Source organism: Sinocyclocheilus anshuiensis, unplaced genomic scaffold (assembly GCF_001515605.1).
Source record: "Sinocyclocheilus anshuiensis isolate Anshui unplaced genomic scaffold, SAMN03320099.WGS_v1.1 scaffold1985, whole genome shotgun sequence".
Classification (NCBI taxonomy): domain Eukaryota; kingdom Metazoa; phylum Chordata; class Actinopteri; order Cypriniformes; family Cyprinidae; genus Sinocyclocheilus; species Sinocyclocheilus anshuiensis.
The window spans coordinates 429,467-450,203 of NW_015541030.1; positions in this window are offsets into that span (position 1 = coordinate 429,467).

Below are 20,737 nucleotides of genomic sequence, written 5' to 3' on the forward strand. Positions count from 1 at the left end.
GCGCTACCTTTACCAATAGAGTGTGCTATAAATACATACTGAATGCACAAAATAAAGACACAGGTCTGCTTGATCATCGTGCTGCCTCCTGGTGCCTGTTTGAACAATAACCAACTCCATTAAACATAGATTACGATGTCTAAAAATGGCATAGTCAAATAAAAACAGACCCTGTACAGAGTGCAGCAAAATTTGGTTGTCAGTTCACCTTTTATTGCTTATTCCTCTTCTGACGAATACACACACATATTTCAGTCATTTTACGGGAATGACAGCTGCACTGTACAACTGAATAAACGTCTTAAAAGTGCAGGTGACAGCCACATTTGTATGGAATCGTAATGTTTTGCTATTATTTTATTTACAGTTTGACTCTCCAAGTGTTATGTGAAAGATATCAGTGTCTTTTGGTTCATGCATTTAGTGTGCAAAATCACACATGGCCCATTTTAAAGACAGCAGCTTTCAGTTTGACTCAGAAGCTGAACCTCAGTAAAACTGATACTGTGAGATGCCAGACTACGTTTTTTTTTTTCATACACTAACATTAAAAACTGTACAATATAAACAACAATTTAAAAATCACAAGACACTCATTCAGTTTTACCATGAAATGGAGTTCATCAACAGCTCACACAATATTCTTCTACTTTTAGCCATTTAACACAGTCAAGCAACTACCTTAAAAAAGTAGGCTTATGTTAACTGATAAAAATATTTTCACCCATTAAGAACAGCTAAACTCCTAAGGGCTAGATGACATATAACATTATATCATATGCAAATGCAGAGTGTGAATGAAGAGGGTCCACTGTAGTGGGAGGATTCACAAATAGCTTGAGTGTTTTTAGCGGATAGTCTTCTTGGATCAGACACTGAACCGTTGAAGAAAATGTTTCACATGTTTGTGCTGGTGCCGTCATTTTGGTAAGATATAAAAAACATTATTATTTTTTTAGTTGCTGCTATTGTTAAGAATTAGACTACTTTCATCTGCTACTACCTGTACCAAGTAAATCGTTATTATTATTGTTACAGTTTTTTTTTTACGATCGCTATCACAATTGTTTCAATACTTTTAACAATTTCCTAAACTTTTAACACAGTTAGCACAACATCCGTCTGTGTAGGCTATACAATTAACACATGTCTTGTTGCTTTGACACAAAATGCATAGAGTTAACACAAATTTAAAATGCTTGAACTTCTTTACACACAAGCTCAACCAAGACCAAAACAACGTAATTTTACTGGCAAATTTTCAAAGGCTTTCACACTGTATGTCAGAACAGATAACATAATTTTCTAAAACTAACTTATAGGCTAAAGTCAAAGTGAACAGCTGTTCATATTTCATTGAAACTAATTTTAATTTCTAATTAAAATTCTAATTGAAACACAAATATGTCTCCTGTATGTTATTCCATTGCTAATGAGAAAGAGTTGATTGCAATTATGCAAATATATAAATTACAGCTTATTCCCATCTTGAAAACACACTCAGGTGTTGAGGTTCTTTCAATCGCATGACCATATGATACACAGTAAAAGAGGACATGCTACGTGTACTGCATTAAGCTAACTGAGACTTATTATAGCACTTGCATATCATTGCTCTTTTGTTGATTTTGATTGCTTCTATTGTCCTCATTTGTAAGTTGCTTTGGATAAAAGTGTCTGCTAAATGACTAAATGTAAATTTAAATGTAATGAAAAGTGCACTCCTGCATAAATCTGAGAGTTTAGAAGATCCGCACCAAAGACTGGTGCCAGAGAAAGGGGACAGGTGGGAGACCACTTGCCAATATATGTGATCACATGGAACAATGTGGCATGCCACCATTACCAGTGCAGCCAGAGCCTGGTTTGACAACCATTCGAGAATGATGTCTCTTTTCCTTGCCCTTTACTCCCCTTTCCTCAACCCCATTGAGGAGTTTTACTGAGCCTGGAGATGGAAGGTTTTTGACCATCGTCCCTCCAGATGTCCCTCCAGGATGCAATGGATGCTGAATGCCAAGACATCACAGCTGAACAATACCAGGAAGGATAAGGCATACCAACAGGGCTGGAAGTGAAAAAAAAAATAAAAATAAATAAAAAAAATAAAAAAATAAATACATCTATTTTTTTTTTTTATTTAAATTGTAAAGGGGTCATATGATGCAATTTCAATTTTACCTTTCTTTTTGGAGTGTTATAAGCTCTTGGTGCATAAAGAAGATCTGTAAAGTTGCAAAGACTAATGTCTCAAATCCAAAGAGATATTCTTTATAAAAGTTAAGAGTCAACCACGCCTACCTAAAACGGCTCGTTCTAACACGCTTTTTGACCAAATGTCCCTCCTGGATGCAATGGATGCTGCATGCCAAGACATCACAGCTGAACAATGCGAGGAAGGATACGGCATACCAAAAGATTATTCCCAAGATGCCTTGCCAGAGAAGATATCAGGTATGATGTGGATGAGAACATGTGGCCAAAAGCAGAAGACCAGGCAGATTAAATTAATTTTTTTTTTTTATTCTTCTGTGGCTTTTTCTGTTTGTATATTTTGTATTTTCACATAATAAATGACAGCTATATTGTACTTTTTTTTTTGTTTGTTTTCTTGCATTCTTGTTTTCTTTTAGTTTTTTTCCCCCAAAGTTCTGTTGCAAATAAAGCCTTTATTGCAGCAATTCTGTCTCTGTCTTTTGCCCCCATAAACCGTTCATTCTATAAAGCTACTCTGAGATGGGTCATTCAATTTTTGTATTGAATTTCTGCAGCAAAATAAATGAAATACATGCATTTACTAAACCCAAAAAGAAAAAGAAACTGTAGTGTCAAACACAATATACTGTATATTGTATAAGGTCAGACCTGACACCTAAAATAATGCAGTTTCTGTCATTTTATTTTTAGCAACGTCATACTACCCCTTTAAAGACTTCTGCAGGGAACATAACATCTCGGTTACGTACGTAACCCTCATTCCCTGATGGAGGGAACGGCGACGCCAAGTCGATGACGACATTAGGGGATTCACTTGGGAGCCCCAATCATCTCTGAATTTAAGAGAAAATGCCAATGAAATTTAGCTAGTGGATTTTGCATACCTGAGTCACTCCCCGTGCATACGAGTATAAATAGGCGACAGGTGCATCCACTCTTCAGGTTTTATGCTGAGAAGCCGAGAACTTGTCCCTGGCCGCCAGTGATGGTTCGAGGTTGTGGCATGGGGACATAACGTCTCCCTTCCCTCCATCAGGGAACGAGGGTTACGTACGTAACCAAGACATTCCCTATCTGTCCGTCACTTCGAGTTATGCCGATGATGACATTAGGGGTCCATGGAAAGTGCCACAACCTGAACCCCGTCACAACCCAAAGGCATCGCAAATGTTGACAAGCATCCGCGTGTCAGACAAATGCTACGCCAAGGTCGTAACCTTCCCACCACCCCAGCGCAAATTCGCTGCCCTTGGTACCCACTGGAGATAGCCAAGCCACTGTTCCTTTCACCACAGTAATTTCTTAACAGAAGGGATTTCGACCTTCAATGAAAGATTTGCTTCAAGTCTTTCTTATTTGTTGTTACAGCTCAGCAGTAACGGTGGGGAAGCGAGCCTTCCGGAGAAGGGCACTACGGAAGCCACATTCTGCCCGTAGGGAGGTATCATGTGGAGACAATCATATGGACTGACCCAGGCCTGGGGCAGTACTACATATGGAATGGGTCTCTTAGGCAGGTCCTACCTGAGAGTAAGGATGGAACAACTGCCGGCAGAGACTGACAGAACGATCTGTCAAAGGGAAGACACGGGCTCACCGAGAGGTGAACCTTACTTTGGAAGAATACACATATGGGATTGCCCGCAGGGAATCAAGCCAATGGAGGATATTCAACCAGAGTTCGCCATCCGGGGAACTTACTGGAGGAGGAAAAGGCGCTCACATCCCCGGGTGAGGGGGAATGGCGCAGCAAGCGTGACACCGGCCTGCTCTTCCAGCCTCTTCCCTGTTACCCAACACACGGGAAGAAACTGGCTCAACGCGGAGACTGTAAAATCTCGCAAAGGTGTTCGGTGTCGCCCAGCCTGCAGCTCTACAGATGTCTGCCAGAGAGGCGCCATGCGCCAGCGCATAAGAGGAGGCAACACTCCGTGTGGAGTGAGCCCTCACCCCTAGGGGGCATGGCTCGCCTTGAGATTGGTACGCCAAGGCGATGGCATCCACTATCCAGTGGGCCAACCTCTGCTTGGAGACAGCCTTCCCCTTCTGCTGACCTCCGTAGCAGACAAAGAGCTGCTCAGAGCTTCTAAAGCTCCGGGTGCGGTCCACGTATATGTGCAGCACTCACACAGCAACGCCAAGGCTGGATCTGCCTCCTCTGAAGGCAGTGCTTGCAGGTTCACCACCTGGTCGCGAAAAGGCGGGGTGGGAACCTTGGGCACGTATCCAGGCCGGGCTCTCAGGACAACGGGAGAGTAGGCCGGCCTGAACACAAGGCACTCTTCGCTTACCGAAAATGCTTGGAGGTCCCCGACCCTCTTGATGGAAGTGAGCGCGGACAGGAGCGCAGTCTTAGCAGACAGGAATTTAAGCTCGACTGAATTCAGTGGCTCAAAGGGGCCCCATCTGAAGTCCAGCCAGGACAATAGCGAGATCCCAGGAGGGTACCAGGGGTGACCTAGGAGGATGTAACCTTCTGGCACCCCTCAGGAACCTGACGATGAGATTGTGCTTTCCCAGGGACCGGCCGTCCACTGCATCGTGATATGCTGTGATAGCAGCCACATACACATTCAAGGTGGAGGGTGACAGTCTACGCTCCAACCTTTCTTGCAGGAAAGAAAGCACTACTCCAATCGTGCATCTTCAACTGCCGGCAGAGACTGACAGAACGATCTGTCAAAGGGAAGACACGGGCTCACCGAGAGGTGAACCTTACTTTGGAAGAATACACATATGGGATTGCCCGCAGGGAATCAAGCCAATGGAGGATATTCAACCAGAGTTCGCCATCCGGGGAACTTACTGGAGGAGGAAAAGGCGCTCACATCCCCGGGTGAGGGGGAATGGCGCAGCAAGCGTGACACCGGCCTGCTCTTCCAGCCTCTTCCCTGTTACCCAACACACGGGAAGAAACTGGCTCAACGCGGAGACTGTAAAATCTCGCAAAGGTGTTCGGTGTCGCCCAGCCTGCAGCTCTACAGATGTCTGCCAGAGAGGCGCCATGCGCCAGCGCATAAGAGGAGGCAACACTCCGTGTGGAGTGAGCCCTCACCCCTAGGGGGCATGGCTCGCCTTGAGATTGGTACGCCAAGGCGATGGCATCCACTATCCAGTGGGCCAACCTCTGCTTGGAGACAGCCTTCCTCTTCTGCTGACCTCCGTAGCAGACAAAGAGCTGCTCAGAGCTTCTAAAGCTCCGGGTGCGGTCCACGTATATGTGCAGCACTCACACAGCAACGCCAAGGCTGGATCTGCCTCCTCTGAAGGCAGTGCTTGCAGGTTCACCACCTGGTCGCGAAAAGGCGGGGTGGGAACCTTGGGCACGTATCCAGGCCGGGCTCTCAGGACAACGGGAGAGTAGGCCGGCCTGAACACAAGGCACTCTTCGCTTACCGAAAATGCTTGGAGGTCCCCGACCCTCTTGATGGAAGTGAGCGCGGACAGGAGCGCAGTCTTAGCAGACAGGAATTTAAGCTCGACTGAATTCAGTGGCTCAAAGGGGCCCCATCTGAAGTCCAGCCAGGACAATAGCGAGATCCCAGGAGGGTACCAGGGGTGACCTAGGAGGATGTAACCTTCTGGCACCCCTCAGGAACCTGACGATGAGATTGTGCTTTCCCAGGGACCGGCCGTCCACTGCATCGTGATATGCTGTGATAGCAGCCACATACACATTCAAGGTGGAGGGTGACAGTCTACGCTCCAACCTTTCTTGCAGGAAAGAAAGCACTACTCCAATCGTGCATCTTCGGGGATCTTCTCAACAAGAAGAACTGCAGATCGCGAACAGACTCCACTTCAAGGCAAAAAGCTCGCCTTGTAGAGAGGGCTCTGACCTAAGTGAAAGTGACTTCCACCACCGGTGGGAGAACACTTAGGTCTGCCACGTCCCGTCACAATCTGACCTTGCACGTGTCTGTGCGAGACAGCTCACTGGGGGAGCGTGTACTTGCGTAGAGCCTGAGGCCAGCTGTGTGCCAGCGCGTCCATGCCGAGGGGGGCCTCGGTCGGGGAGTGATACAGCTGGCAGTGGGTGGACTCGTGGGAGCCAAACAGGTCTACCTGAGCTTCCCCGAATCGACTCCAGATCAGCCGGATTGTCTCAGGATGGAGTCGCCATTCTCCGGGGAACGTGAGCTGTCGTGAGAGCTCATCTTCTGCACGATTGAGCTCCCCCAGGATGTGGATGGCACACAGCGACTTGCGCTGTCTCTGACTCCAGAGGAGGAGATGTCGGGCGAGTTATAACATGCGACGTGATCGTAGACAACCCTGCCAGTTGACGTTCGCAATGGTCGCAGTGTTGTCCATACGGATCAACACGTGCTTGCCAAGCGGCAATGGCCGGAACCGCCGCAAGGCTAGTAGCACTGCCAGCAACTCGAGGCAGCTGATGTGCCAAAATCAGTTGAGGCCTTGTCCAGAACCCAGAGGCTGCCTGCCCATTGCATGTAGCACACCAGCCCACACTGGAGGCATCCGTCGTGACAATGACATGCTGAGACACTTGTTCTAAGGGCATCCCGCCCCGTAGAAAGACAAGGTCCGTCCAGGGCCTAAATAAGCGGCAACACTTCGGCATGAAGGTCACACGAACTGTACCGCGGCGACATGCCCACCTCGGGACTTGGGAGTTTAATCAGTGCTGAAGTGGTCTCATTTGAAACAATCCGAGCGGTGTGACTGTGGCTGCGGATGTCATATGCCCCAGGAGCCTCTGAAAGTGTTTCAGTGGTACCACCATCCTGCCTTTGAAGGAACTCAGGCAGTTCAGCACGGACTGGGCACGCTCATTGGTGAGACGCGCCGTCATGCTCACCGAGTCTAACTCCACACTGAGAAAAGTGATTCTTTACACAGGAGAGAGTTTGCTCCTTTCCCAGTTGACCCTAAGCCCCAACTGGCTGAGGTGCCAGAGCACCAGGTCCCTTTGATCACACAACTGTTCTCGCCATGGGGCCATGCTCGAAATAGTTGAGGATCCTGATGCTCACTTCCCGTAACGGGGCAAGGGTGCCCTCTATGACTTTCGTAAAGACACGGGGGGACAGGGAAAGCCCGAAGGAGGACCCTGCACTGCCATGCCCGATCCTTGAAAGCAAACCGAAGGAACGGTCTGTGTCGAGGGAGAATCGAGACATGAAAATAAGCGTACTTCAAGTCGACCACTCCAAACCAATCCTGGGGTTGGATGCATCTGATAATGTGCTTCTGCGTCAACATCTTGAACGGGAGCTTGTGAAGGGCCCAATTCAAGGCTCGCAGATCCACCGCCTTTATTGGGTATGATGAAGTAAGGGCTATAAAACCCCTGCCTCATCTCGGCTGGAGGGACCGGCTCGAGGAGGACAGCTTGCCAGGAGGACAGCAATCCCCTCATGCAAGACCGGGCATCTCGGACTGCCACCGAAGTCTCGAGAACGCCGCTGAACTTGGGAGGTCGCCTGGCGAACTGAATCACATAGCTGAGTCGAACTGTGCGAATGGGCCAGCGGGATGGGCTGGGCAGCACAAGCCATGCCTCCAGACACCATACAAGTGGCACCAAAGGGACAATCGATGCACCCGCGGTGGTGCAGTGGAGGGGAGTAGAGCTGGATGGTGCAGAAGGCGTCGCGTTCTGACCCATCCTCGCAGAACTCCCAAGTCCCCGGGGGGATTGGCCAGAGATGAGTGGAAAGGCATTGCGTCTCCCAACCGCAGTCTCTTGGCCGCTGGCAAGAGGGGGCGTCACGGGCGAGAGTGAGGAGGTAGTGCGTCGCACACTGTTAGCCCGCGAGCCTGAGAACCCGGAGGAAAAGGAAATTGCTCTTTCTTTGAAAATGTGGCAGAACAGAAACAGAATAAAACAGAAGATTGTCCACCCGGCCCTGAGTAAAAGAGCTAAAAGCAGAAGTTGAAAAGCTAGCCAACGCAGTAAAGCAGACACGGGACCGGATCGATTCCGTTCAAGCAGCTGCACGTGAGGATAGGAGGACAGTTACGAACGTTAGAAATCAGCTGGAACAACTCACAGAGAAAATGACGGACATGGAAGATAGGAGCAGGAGAAATAACATACGACTGGTGGGGTTGCCGGAGGGGGCGGAGGGCTCTGATGCAGCGGGCTTCCTCAGAGCTAATCTTTCCAAGTGGATCCCTTCACCGAGAGGCCGTGACACCGAGATTGACCGGGCACATCGCGTTTATGACGGAAGGAAAAACTCAGATCGGCCACGTACTCTCATCTTCCGTGTACTAAGATGGCATGACAGGTCGGCGATCCTGAAGGGTGCTCGGCAGGCATATCTGGTGAAATATACGTAGGACAATGTCACACTACTATTTTTTCCCGACTTTAGTCCAGCCACATCTACCAAGAGAAAGAGCTTTAATCCAGTCTTGAAGAAGATGACAGCGCTTGGTCTCCAGCCCTTCCTCACATATCCAGTGGTGATTAAACTACGGCACAAAGGTGAGCAGATGATGTTCGACTCTCCTCAAAAGGCAGAGGATTTTGTTACTTCACTGTCGCGGAGGACGTATTCTGCAGCGCTACAAAGCAGTGGGGGGGGGGCTGCCTTCTCCATCCTATTAGCTCAACGAGATGAGGTCTGTGGTGATCCTAACTGTCCTGAAGAGGACAATAATAAGGTGGCCATGGACACTTGTTAATTTATTTTTGGAATTTTGCCCATGTCCTGTACGCTCGTCCGCTGACTGGTAAATAATAATGATTTATTTTATTTACTTTTATTTATTATTACTATTTTTCGGGCTAATGGAGAGCAGGTTCGATCTCTAAGTTTCTGGCTCAGTGGGCCTTTTGGGAACATGTCTTGCATTGATGTGGACTGGTCATGCATCAACATTTGTTTCTGTTGTTTATGCAGACCTAGACGCTCGGTAATGTGCGGTCTGCTTTGGCTTTTGTACATAGTTGTTTGTAATTCCTTTTTCTTGTTTTTTTCTATGCCCTTCAACAGACATCAATATTTGTATTTATTTTGCTTTTCTTTTAAAAGGATTATGCATCTAGGTGGATTGGTATCTAGGATACATACTAACATGTACATGTCACTGGCAGTATGGCATTGCTTTTGTCTCTCTTCAAGTAGACATAATCTTGACATTACGAGCAAACAATGCAGGTTCTGAATATCTTATCATTGAATGTGAATGGCCTAAATTCTCCTATTAAGCGTACCCGGATTTTAGAATATTTGCACCGTAAATCGATATCCTGTGCCCTGATACAAGAGTCCCATTTAAAACAATGCGATGTGGCACGTTTTCAAAACAAGTATTACAAACTGGCAGCCTTCTCTTGTGATCATAATAAAACGAAGGGGGTGCTTATCTTAGTCAATAGGAGGTTACATTTAACTATTGAACATACCGGGAATGATGATTAAGGTAGATTTGTTTTTATACGCTGTAAAATACATAATGACAGGTTAGCACTGGTCTCCATTTACTGCCCGAATGAGGCAGACAGTGCATTTTTCACAAATATTTCCAATATATTACTAGAGCAGATTGATTGTCCTTTAGTGATGGGTGGTGATTTTAATGCTGTCTTAAATTCTGCACTGGATAAATCTCACCCTGATACTACAGCTAACCCATCCTCTAAGTTATTGAATACATTTATCACTGAACTTAATGTAATCGATCTTTGGAGAATCCAGAATACTACATCTAAGGACTTCACTTTTTTTTCTAATAGACATAAGACTTTCTCTAGGATAGATTACATATTTCTCAGCCCATCTCTAATTTCATCTAACTCTTCCATCTCTATATTACCGGTTTTATTGTCTGTGTTATGTAATGTTCACCTTTCCAACATTAAGACCAAGGCCCCTAGATGGCGTCTTAACACAGCATTACTAAACAATCAGACATTCATTAATTCGCTAAAAGATCATGTAAAGGAGTTTCTCGAAATTAACATATCTTGTGATGTAGACCCTCAAATATTGTGGGAAACGACGAAGTGTGCAATACGAGGATTCTGTATATCTTTTTCTTTTGCTCTTGCCAAAACGAAAACCCGCCAATTTACACAATTAGAAAATAAGATCAAATTATTACAAAACTTACAAAAACAAAATTTTTCTGATCAACAAGCTACACGATTGTCCTCCTTGAAAGAGGAATATGACTTACTTTCACAATCAAAGGCAGAGTTTATTTTACATAGGACGAGGCAAAAATATTATTTCGAATCGGAGAGACCTATAGCCACTTATTGGCCCTCAGGCTGAGGGAATGTGAGTCTAAGGCATACATCAGCGCAATAAAATCTTCGGATGACCAGGTCACCACAAATCCTATGATAATTAGCAACATATTTAAAGGGTTTTACACAAATCTGTACAAAACCGAAGCCAAGTTTGATGAGTCAGTTTGTAGAGAGTACTTGGATAAATTAGAACGGCCTCCGATCACACAGATGGATAAAGACTCTTTGGAGGCCCCGTTAAGTTTGGAGGAGCTCCATGAAGCACTAAAAAGCCTTCAAAAGGGCAAGTCACCAGGCCTAGATGGCCTTCCTCCTGAACTATATTTAGAAATATGGGATGTGGTAGGGACTCTCATGCTTGATTCATTTAATTTTGCAATTAAGTATGGTACATTTCATAGAGATCAAAAAACATCTTTGATATCATTGCTGCCTCCTCTCGCATGGAGAAAGTAATTCATAGCTTAATCAAAGAGGACCAAACTGGTTTTATTAAGGGACGCCCCTTAATAAAACCGGTTTGATCCTCTTTGATTAAGCTATGAATTACTTTCTCCATGCGAGAGGAGGCTGCAATGATATCAAAGATGTTTTTTGATGCGTCCGCTAATATGCGTCGACTGTTTCATGTACTTGATTTTGCAGACTCTCTTCCGAGTCCTTGTGCGTTTTTTCACTTGACGCAGAAAAAGCCTTTGATAGGCTATAGAGTGGAACTATATGTGGGCAGTTCTGCAAGGTTTTGGTTTTGGTGAACATTACATTTCTATGATTAAGACACTCTACCACTCACCTGAGGCATCAGTCTTAACTGGTAATATTATCTCCCCCCCGTTCCCTTTACAGCGTGGAATGAGGCAGGGATGTCCACTTTCCCCTTTATTGTTTTGTTTATCCCTTGAACCACTAGCACAAGCCATTAGGAAATCTGACGTTCCACCGATTAAGATTCATGATCATAATCATATTATTTCGTTCTACGCTGATGACATTATCTTATATTTAGATCCTTTTGATATGTCAATAACCGGTATAATTAAGGAGTTTGATCACTTTAGTAGTTTATCGGGGTACAAGATAAACTGGACCAAATCTGCTTTAATGCCAGTTAACAATGTTAAAGTCAACTCTCCTATCCCCTCATTCATTCCTATTAAAGATTCTTTCATTTATTTGGGTATTACATATATAAAGACATTCATAAAATTGCCAGAAACAATTTTGATAACATTTTCGTTAAGATCAGAAGTGATACTCAAAGATGGAATAATCTTAAAGTCTCTCTTCAAGGCAAAATCTCCACCGTTAAAATGAATTTGTTACCTCGGCTTAATTTTCTTTTTTCTATGCTGCCACTTTCCCCTCCTCCAGGTTACTTTAAGGAGATCTATTCCATACTTTCCCAATTTATCTGGAATGGTAAACGACCCAGAATAAAACTTGTCACATTGCAGCATCCTATACTTTCAGGAGGATTGGTTGTGCCAAATTTTGAATTATATTATTTGTCATTTCAACTTAAGGCTCTTCATACTTGGGTTGATCCTCAATCTAAAGCTTCATGGAGAGTAATCGAAGCTGACAAGGTTAAACCACATAAGCTCCAAGATATTTTATTTGCTGGCACAGGAAATAAAAATGATAAATATAAATTTGGCCCGGTTGTGGCCAATTCTATTAGGATCTGGGAAAGGGTGGAATGTCTGATGGGAGGACCTTTCAAATTTTGTAACAACACACCCTTATGGCACAACTTTAATTTTTTATGTGGAAATCGGCCATTTGTCCAGCCCTCTTGGTCTACATTGGGCATAAACACTTGCGGTGATTTATATGATAACCAAGGACTCTGCTCATTTCAAGAACTAAGAACTACGTTTTGTTTACCAGCATCATCATATTTTGTCTTTTTTCAGCTATGTTCTGCTCTCAAGGCCTATGGAGTTCCCTGGGCATCCCCCATTTCCTCTCATCCTATGTGGGATTGGATCTCACCACCCTCTTGTCGGCCATCTGTTTCTTTAATATATAGTAAACTTAATGATCACACTGCAAAGCCTCTTTCTATTGAATCTATCTGGAATCGCGAATGAACAGATCTTGACTTATCGGTCGACTGGGAGAGGGTGTGGTCTAATCTAATCTTAACTTCTAAAAACTTGGCTCATCGCCTTATCCATTTCAAAGTTATCCAAAGAGCATACATAACTCCTTACAAGAGGTTTAAAATGAAACTGCAATCGACCTATAACTGCCATATTTGTAACACGGTATCATCTGGTACTTTTCTTCACATGTTTTGGGAATGTCCAATTGTTGTCAACCTATGGACTCATGTGAATTCTGTTTTATCCTTTTTACTACAATTTAATTACATGTCTAATCCATGTTTATGTCTTCTCAATGATGATTCTAACTCCTGTATAAGTTCATTAAAGAAGAGAATGTTGTTTGCTGGTTTTACAGCTGCAAAGAAGACAATAATACAGAATTGGTTTACTCCGCACATGTGTGCAAAAACATTTTGGATTCATAGCCTCCTTAAAATAATGACTTGTGAATGTACAATAGCACGAATGAACAAGGCTAAACCTAGTACCATCGATGCATGGCAAAGTTTTTCTTTCAGGATTTTGGACTATATAAAGGAATGACTCCTAAAAATGGAATAGGGCTTTTTTTTTTTTCTTTCGGGTTGTATGTTGTGTTGTATTGTTTGAAGTTATTGTTTCCTGTGCCCCTGGGAGTACGGTCCCACATATGGGATTTAGAACATTCGGTGACGTCACATAACTGCCAAATTCAAACTGTGCTTTCGTGCTTTAGCTGGCTGAGCCAGAGAGAGAAGTGCACTGCGTTTGTCATATTATCACAACTACACTTTAAAATCCAATAGTTTACCTTACTTAGATTTAATTAGTTATCTTTACTTAGTTGTTATACTTACTAGGTTTTATTAAGTTACAGCTACTTTCAACAATAATAAACAACTGCAGAACCGCAGAACCATGGACCCTTTTCACAAGACTGTGATGACGCGTTTAACGGTCATCGGCATCTTAAATCCTCTAAAGTTTTTCATATTTGTATTTTTTTTAAGTGTATGTACATTTATACCACTATTCTTTGTATTATATCACCTTTGCATCAAATTACAAAAAAAAAAAACAGTTAACGCTAATGTGAGGGTGTTTTTAATGACAACTACACTTTAAAATCCAATAGTTTACCTTACTTAGATTTAATTAGTTATCTTTACTTAGTTGTTATACTTACTAGGTTTTATTAAGTTACAGCTACTTTCAACAATAATAAACAACTGCAGAACCGCAGAACCATGGACCCTTTTCACAAGACTGTGATGACGCGTTTAACGGTCATCGGCATCTTAAATCCTCTAAAGTTTTTCATATTTGTATTTTTTTTAAGTGTATGTACATTTATACCACTATTCTTTGTATTATATCACCTTTGCATCAAATTACAAAAAAAAAAAACAGTTAACGCTAATGGGAGGGTGTTTCTAATGCAGCGTCTATGGGAGGGATGGTAAATTTGACATTGTTCTCTCTTCTGACTGCCGTTATCAGTCTCTCTCATTTTTTTTCCTTTTATTGAAAGTCACGAAAACACTATCGTGGAGTTTTTCTTTTGCTATTTGAGCAAATGGGAATGCAAAACATATATTTGTGGTACTCTTCCATTCACTTCTCTTCAAGTTAACCCAACTATGACGACTTCCGCTGCTGAGAAACCCGGAAATGTGAAAAGGGTCCATTATGTCACAGCAGCGTGAGGACAGCAGCGCCAGGCCAGTAGTCTGAGGCCAGAAGTGGGCGGAGTTAACGCAAAATAAACATCATGGCGGGCGATGTGGTAAAAACTAAGAAGCTAAAGTTAAAACTCATGCAGTAAGAAGGAATGCAGTAAGAAGTCAATGAAAACTACATTATCATGGCGGAGGAAGAGAACACGGTAAAAAGTTGTCTGTGGTGTATTTAATTGTTGGATTAACGCTTAACGTTATGCAAAACGTGGCTCTAAGCTTTTTGTAAATGGGCATTGTGACGAAGGCACTTAAACACGTCTTTTGTAATTTTACAATTGGATTGTAACGTAATCGCTTTGTTGGATTACATATTCATGGTTTGTGGTTATTGTTATTGGCATTGTATTTTACTGCATTTGTGACATTTTCCGACTGAGAAATGTTTATGTATTTTTTCCATCTATAGGGCCATATAACGATTCAGAGAGGTACAGCGGTACCTCTTTTGGAGCAATGCACAACATGCTGCAAAAACTTTCACTGCCCTTTTTGTGTTAGCAGTATTTTTAAACCGACAAGATGTGACAAATTGAATGCACACATTAAAAGCCACTTCAAAAAGGCCTTGTCCATGGAGGTTTGAACATCTTGAGTTATTTGTTAATATACAATGGCAAAATAATATTTAATATAGTAGTCCCTTTGAATTAGTTGCTTTTCAGCATGATTTGATAATAAAATGTCAGTTCGTCTAGGTCAAAGTCAAAAGTTTAATAGACAAACACTTAACCTAACAAAACACAAACAATTAGACTATATATTTGTTTATTTATCTTTTGAGAGAATTGTATATAGACATTTCATGTTTTTGAGCATATTCCATTAAACATTCACACACAAAACGGGGACAAGTTTGAGTAGGATTGGAGTTGCCCTGTGCAGCACTCTGGACTTACAGGAATTGAGTGTTTACTATTTTTTCTTTATATTTTAGATTTCACTTTTCACAGATGTGGATTGGGCTGCAGACCAGCACTACATTTCCACTGTGTCTACTGTACAGCTACAGTTTTAAGGAGAGATGATTTTCAGAATCATTTAGATGTTTGTAAATGGAAGCACATCATGCAAAATGCCACCAACCACCAGTGCAACCTTGACCATGCCAGCATCTTCTGGGACCCCATCAGCCACCAGCAGCACCCTACGTAACATGCCAGCATCTTCTGGAACCCCATCAGCCACCAGCACCCAACGTAACATGCCAGCATCTTCTGGGACCCCATCAATCACCACCAGCACCCTACGTAACATGCCAGCATCTTCTGGGACCCCATCAATCACCACCAGCACCCTACGTAACATGCCAGCATCTTCTTGGACCCCATCAGCCACCACCAGCGCCCTACGTAACATGCCAGCACCTTCTGGGACCCCATCAGCCACCAGCAGCCAACGTAACATGCCAGCACCTTCTGGGACCACATCAGCCACCAGCACCCTACGTAACATGCCAGCACCTTCTGGGACCCCATCAGCCACCAGCAGCCAACGTAACATGCCAGCACCTTCTGGGACCCCATCAGCCACCAGCACCCTACGTAACATGCCAGCACCTTCTGGGAACCCATCAGCCACCACCAGCTCCCTACGTAACATGCCAGACAGGGTTCGTGCACGGTCTGTTATTAAACAGAAATGGCCAGTGTGAGGTACCCTCATGAATAAAAAATAAATAAATTCTGGACATTAATGCAAGCTTGATAAAAACATAAGTTGTTGCCAAAGATACTTCCAGTCTGCCCAAGGACAAAAGATGGAAATTAGCTAAGAGCTAAATCTGGTGCAAACCATCTCTTTACTTGTGAGATACATTTTAATTATTTGAAATAAATATTTAATTCCTTTTTATTTTTATTTATTTTTGTACACTTCTCTCATGAATAAATAAATAAATAAATAAATAAATGGAGCCACAAATAGTAAAAGACCTCCAGACCGCTGTTGGATGGCTGCGGAAAAACCGCCATGTCTTCCGAGGTTTTGTGTAAGAGTTGTGGTATCTGAAATTAAAAGAAGAAGATCAGGAGAAGGCCCTTCTTCAACTTGATCAGGCAGAAATGCATGATGATGGACACCTAATCAAAGAGCCTTTTATGTTTCGTTTCCAGTTCAAGGAAGATATGGAAGTTTTTCTTTATGAGTGTCTGGACAATAGGCACCTCAGGATTAACTCATTTGTGCCAAAACTTTTTATTTATTTTTTTGATTTTGGTTATTTATTTAGTTTTTTTTTCTTTGGTTTGTGTGTTTATTTATTTACTTATTTATTTGAAGCAGGTACAGCTAGTGTGCAATTGTTTTTTAAGGGGAATAAATGTCCTATGTAAATAATTTTTCTGTTTTGTTATGTTCAGTCTGATGTAGAATTGTTTTGTCTGTTCTATGAAAAAAATGGTCAGTTATGAAACGGTCAAAATTAAATCAAATGTTCAAACGCCCAACCTTTTTTCTATTATTATTATTTTTTCTTTGTGTTCAATAATATTGTTAATTGTATGACAAAACAAATGGATAATAAACTGTAATTTTAACTTTAAAAAACTTAACATTTGTCTATAATAGTATGTTGTCTTTTGTTAATGGTAAACTCAGCATAATTCATATCTTTTATGTACACAAATAAATAAATAAATATATATATATATATATATATATATATATACAGTACACACACACACACCTCTTTTCGATTAAATCACTTTAATAAAATTGTTGATAACATGGTTTTAAACTTTCACGTAAACTTTTCACTTTAAACTGTCACGTAAAACTGAAAACACGGAAGTAGTGTAAGACAACACATGCTCCGCCCACTTCCGGCCTCAGACTGCTGGCCTGGCACTGCTGTCCTCAAGCTGCTGTGACGTAATGGTTCTGCGGTTAGACCTATCACACTTTCAAGGCAAATAAAACAACTTACTGTTGAGTGACACTTACTTAAAATATTCAAGTAGCCACAAAGGAACCAATGACATTAATAAACCAGTGAGAGGCAGCAGTGCACTAATATGTTGCTAATGAGCAACATAATAACAGAAGAAGAAGAAAAGAAAACGAGTCTTAGGCTGCATCCGAAAACTTAGGCAGCTGACTTGCTGCCTCGCTGCTGTATGAGGCAATGACTTTGCTGGCAGCGTTTTTGCACGAAGGGAAGGCAGCATTTTAGAGTTTTCGGATGCAGCAACAATTAGTGGTGGAAATTTTGATTCTTTTAAGAGATTCGTTCGTGTTCAGTTCGTTCACCAAAATGATTCGTTCAGATTCGTTCACTGATTCATTCAGTGACCATTTCTTCATATTACATAAATACGCCAGCAGGTGGCGAAAAAGAGTGTTTTATGTGTTATGGTTTGTTTTTATACAGTCTATGGTTATGTCTTAAGTCAACGAACGTATTCACTTGTTACAAAAACTGATTTGGCTTTATTAAAATGTGTGCATAATCTAATTAAATAAAGTCTAAATAAGTTGTTTAATTGTTTGGTCAGACAATTACACATTCATAAATCGGGGATTAATTGTGGAGGTATGCTAAATATGAATATATAAACAAGCGTATGTGCACAGTATTTATAACTGCGATTTGCATCTGCTTTCTGCTGATTGCTGATCGAGATTGACATTCTAAAATGGCCGACTGACCCGGTACACTCTCATTCATTTCATTCACGAACGAGATGTACCAGTTCATTCAACTCGTTTACGAACAACATGTACCAGTTCGGTCATTTCGTTCAAGAACGAGAAGATCTCTCCATCTCGTTCAGACTCAAAAGAAACTCGTTCAGTGAAGGGCGTATTCCTGCTAATAGCGCCGCGCTATTCTGGAGGAATTTCAGTGAACGAGAAATATGAGTCAATGGATTACGTGAATGAGAACGATTCGTTCACCTAAAAGATTTGTTCAAAAATAACGATTCGTTCACGAACGAAACATAATTAGTCATAATAGACTTTTCACTCATTTCCTCCCAGGGGCGGCGTTTCCGTATGGCAGAGTATGGCAGTTGCCATACCCTAGCCCAATCAGGTGTGCCGTGGAAAATCCAAACTCTCTATTATATTTTGTTATTATTGTTTTAAATCACTGCTATTGGTCTTCCTTATGTCTGTTTGAGGGTTTTACAAATATTTAACCAATGAAAAGCATTCAAAAGAGCTTGTCAATAAACTTTTTAACGCTATGGATCCGCAAACTGTCAGCAAAACCTCTTAACTTCACCCTGCTTCCATTCAGAACAAAGCGGAGACAGATCTCGGCTTGTTCGCAATGCAAGGGTAAATAATAAACGATGTTTGAATAAGTACAGTGTTTCCTTTACTAAAACACTATGTCTATAAAGGCTAATGTTTTTTGTGTGTTTGAAGAGCGGAGAATAGCTTTTGCCGTCTAGCTGTAACCAATAGGCTACTTTTGTAGGCTACGTTTTAAATATCCTGTGCATATAGTGCTTCATCGTCTATCATGAGATTTTGGCAAAGTGTATTAAACGACATGAAAAACTAAGTGCCCATATAGCTACAATAAATGTTATAACCTGTAAGTTGATGAAAGCGTATAATCAGTGTTCGAATTGTGTCAAAGCTCTTGGGGGGTCCCCCCATCCCCTTCACAAAAAATAAATAAATATTTATTATATGTATTATTTTATATATTTATATATATAAATAGAATAAAATAAAATACAACTTTATACATATGATGCATATCCTCGTTATCATTGAGAAAACCTAATTCTAAGATAAAAGATTATTTTACGATGATCAGTGAATTAGGTGTACCAAACAATCACTAAGCAAAGAAAAATTAAACATCTAGCCTAGGGGTGTGCTGATGTTGACAAAAAGTGATATCTCTATATTTTCTGGGATTTTATCGATAACGATCGATAATCAGACGATATTTTCCTGAGTGTGTTGCTGACTCTGTGTGGTGGTCAGGCAGAGGAAACACAAAAGCTGCATCTGAAGTGGCATTTAGATGCATATACACACTATTTAATGCAATGCATGAATGCTTTAATCTGCAGTTACAAATGCATAAATAATGTTTTAATATTTTAATCTTAAAACGTTGAATACTGATATTTAAAATGATTTTTTTATATATATAAAAAGGTACTTTAAAATGTGAAATTAAAATCGCCAGTAGGTGGCAGCAAGTCACTGTTAACAAATGAGTCATTGTGATTGAACCAAATCGTTCAAAAGGTTGATTCATTCAGGAACAAAACACTGTCATGTTTTTCAGAGACGCAAAACAGTGCTGTGGCTTTGTTTGGAACCATTTTTGTTGGCGAAATAGAGCAAAAAATAGGCAATATGGTGTCTAAAACGTAAGTCTCTTAATATTAACTTCTTGTTTATTGAACTGTTATATAAAATCAATATCAAATTTTTGTGGGAAAAAATGGCACTCTTCGTGTGATATTGATCAACTATATGAAATTATATAAATATATACGTTTTCTGCCCCTATATCTTGAATTTTGGGAGCATTCTAAATGCAATTTATTAGATTGAATCGTGCAGTGAAAGAACACTATAAATGAGCATTCAGTCTAGCTAGTGTTTAAGCACTCATAACTCCTCTTTTAATCAATGAAGCTATCCATACACGGACAACTTACATCATACCTACATCTGCACTTTGTTGCTTATGATGAGGGAATTCCCGAGTTTCAGTCTGAAAAAAGGGGGTTTCAGCAATGACTAATCTGAACACCTCTGATTGGCTACTGCATTCCAAAGCTCAACAGAATCATGTGTGATTGGTTATAATGAGCAACGTTGTAAAAACGAGTAAAAATAAAATATAATGTAACATAAGCAGGTCTAAATTTAATACAGCAATCAAAACTTCATTTTAAGTATTAAAGTTTTATTGAAAAACCAGAGGATGACTAATCTGAACACCTCTGATTGGCTACTGCATTCCAAAGCTCAACAGAATCATGTGTGATTGGTTATAATGAGCAACGTTGTAAAAACGAGTAAAAATAAAATATAATGTAACATAAGCAGGTCTAAATTTAATACAGCAATCAAAACTTCATTTTAAGTATTAAAATTTTATTAAAAAAACCAGGGGACCCCCCAAATATATTTTTTGGGGTGTTATGGGGGGCCCCTAATGCTTATGGGAGGTCCGGGACCCCCCCAGCCCCCCCTCAATTCGAACACTGCGTATAATGCGATGCACTTGCTGCCTCAGATGCGGCCATTGTAATGACAGACAAAAGACAGATCTCCGTCATTCGCTGGTCAAAAACCTTGTTAACTCCATTCTGACACAAGACAGCAAATAAAAACAACAGCTGTAAGACAAAGCAACTGCATAATTTATTCTGCCGCAATGCACTGTCAGTGAGTAGTTATACTAAGTCACGAGAAAACGTCTCAGGTTACATATGTAACCATGGTTCCCTGAGTAGGGAATGAGACACTGCGTCCTCTAG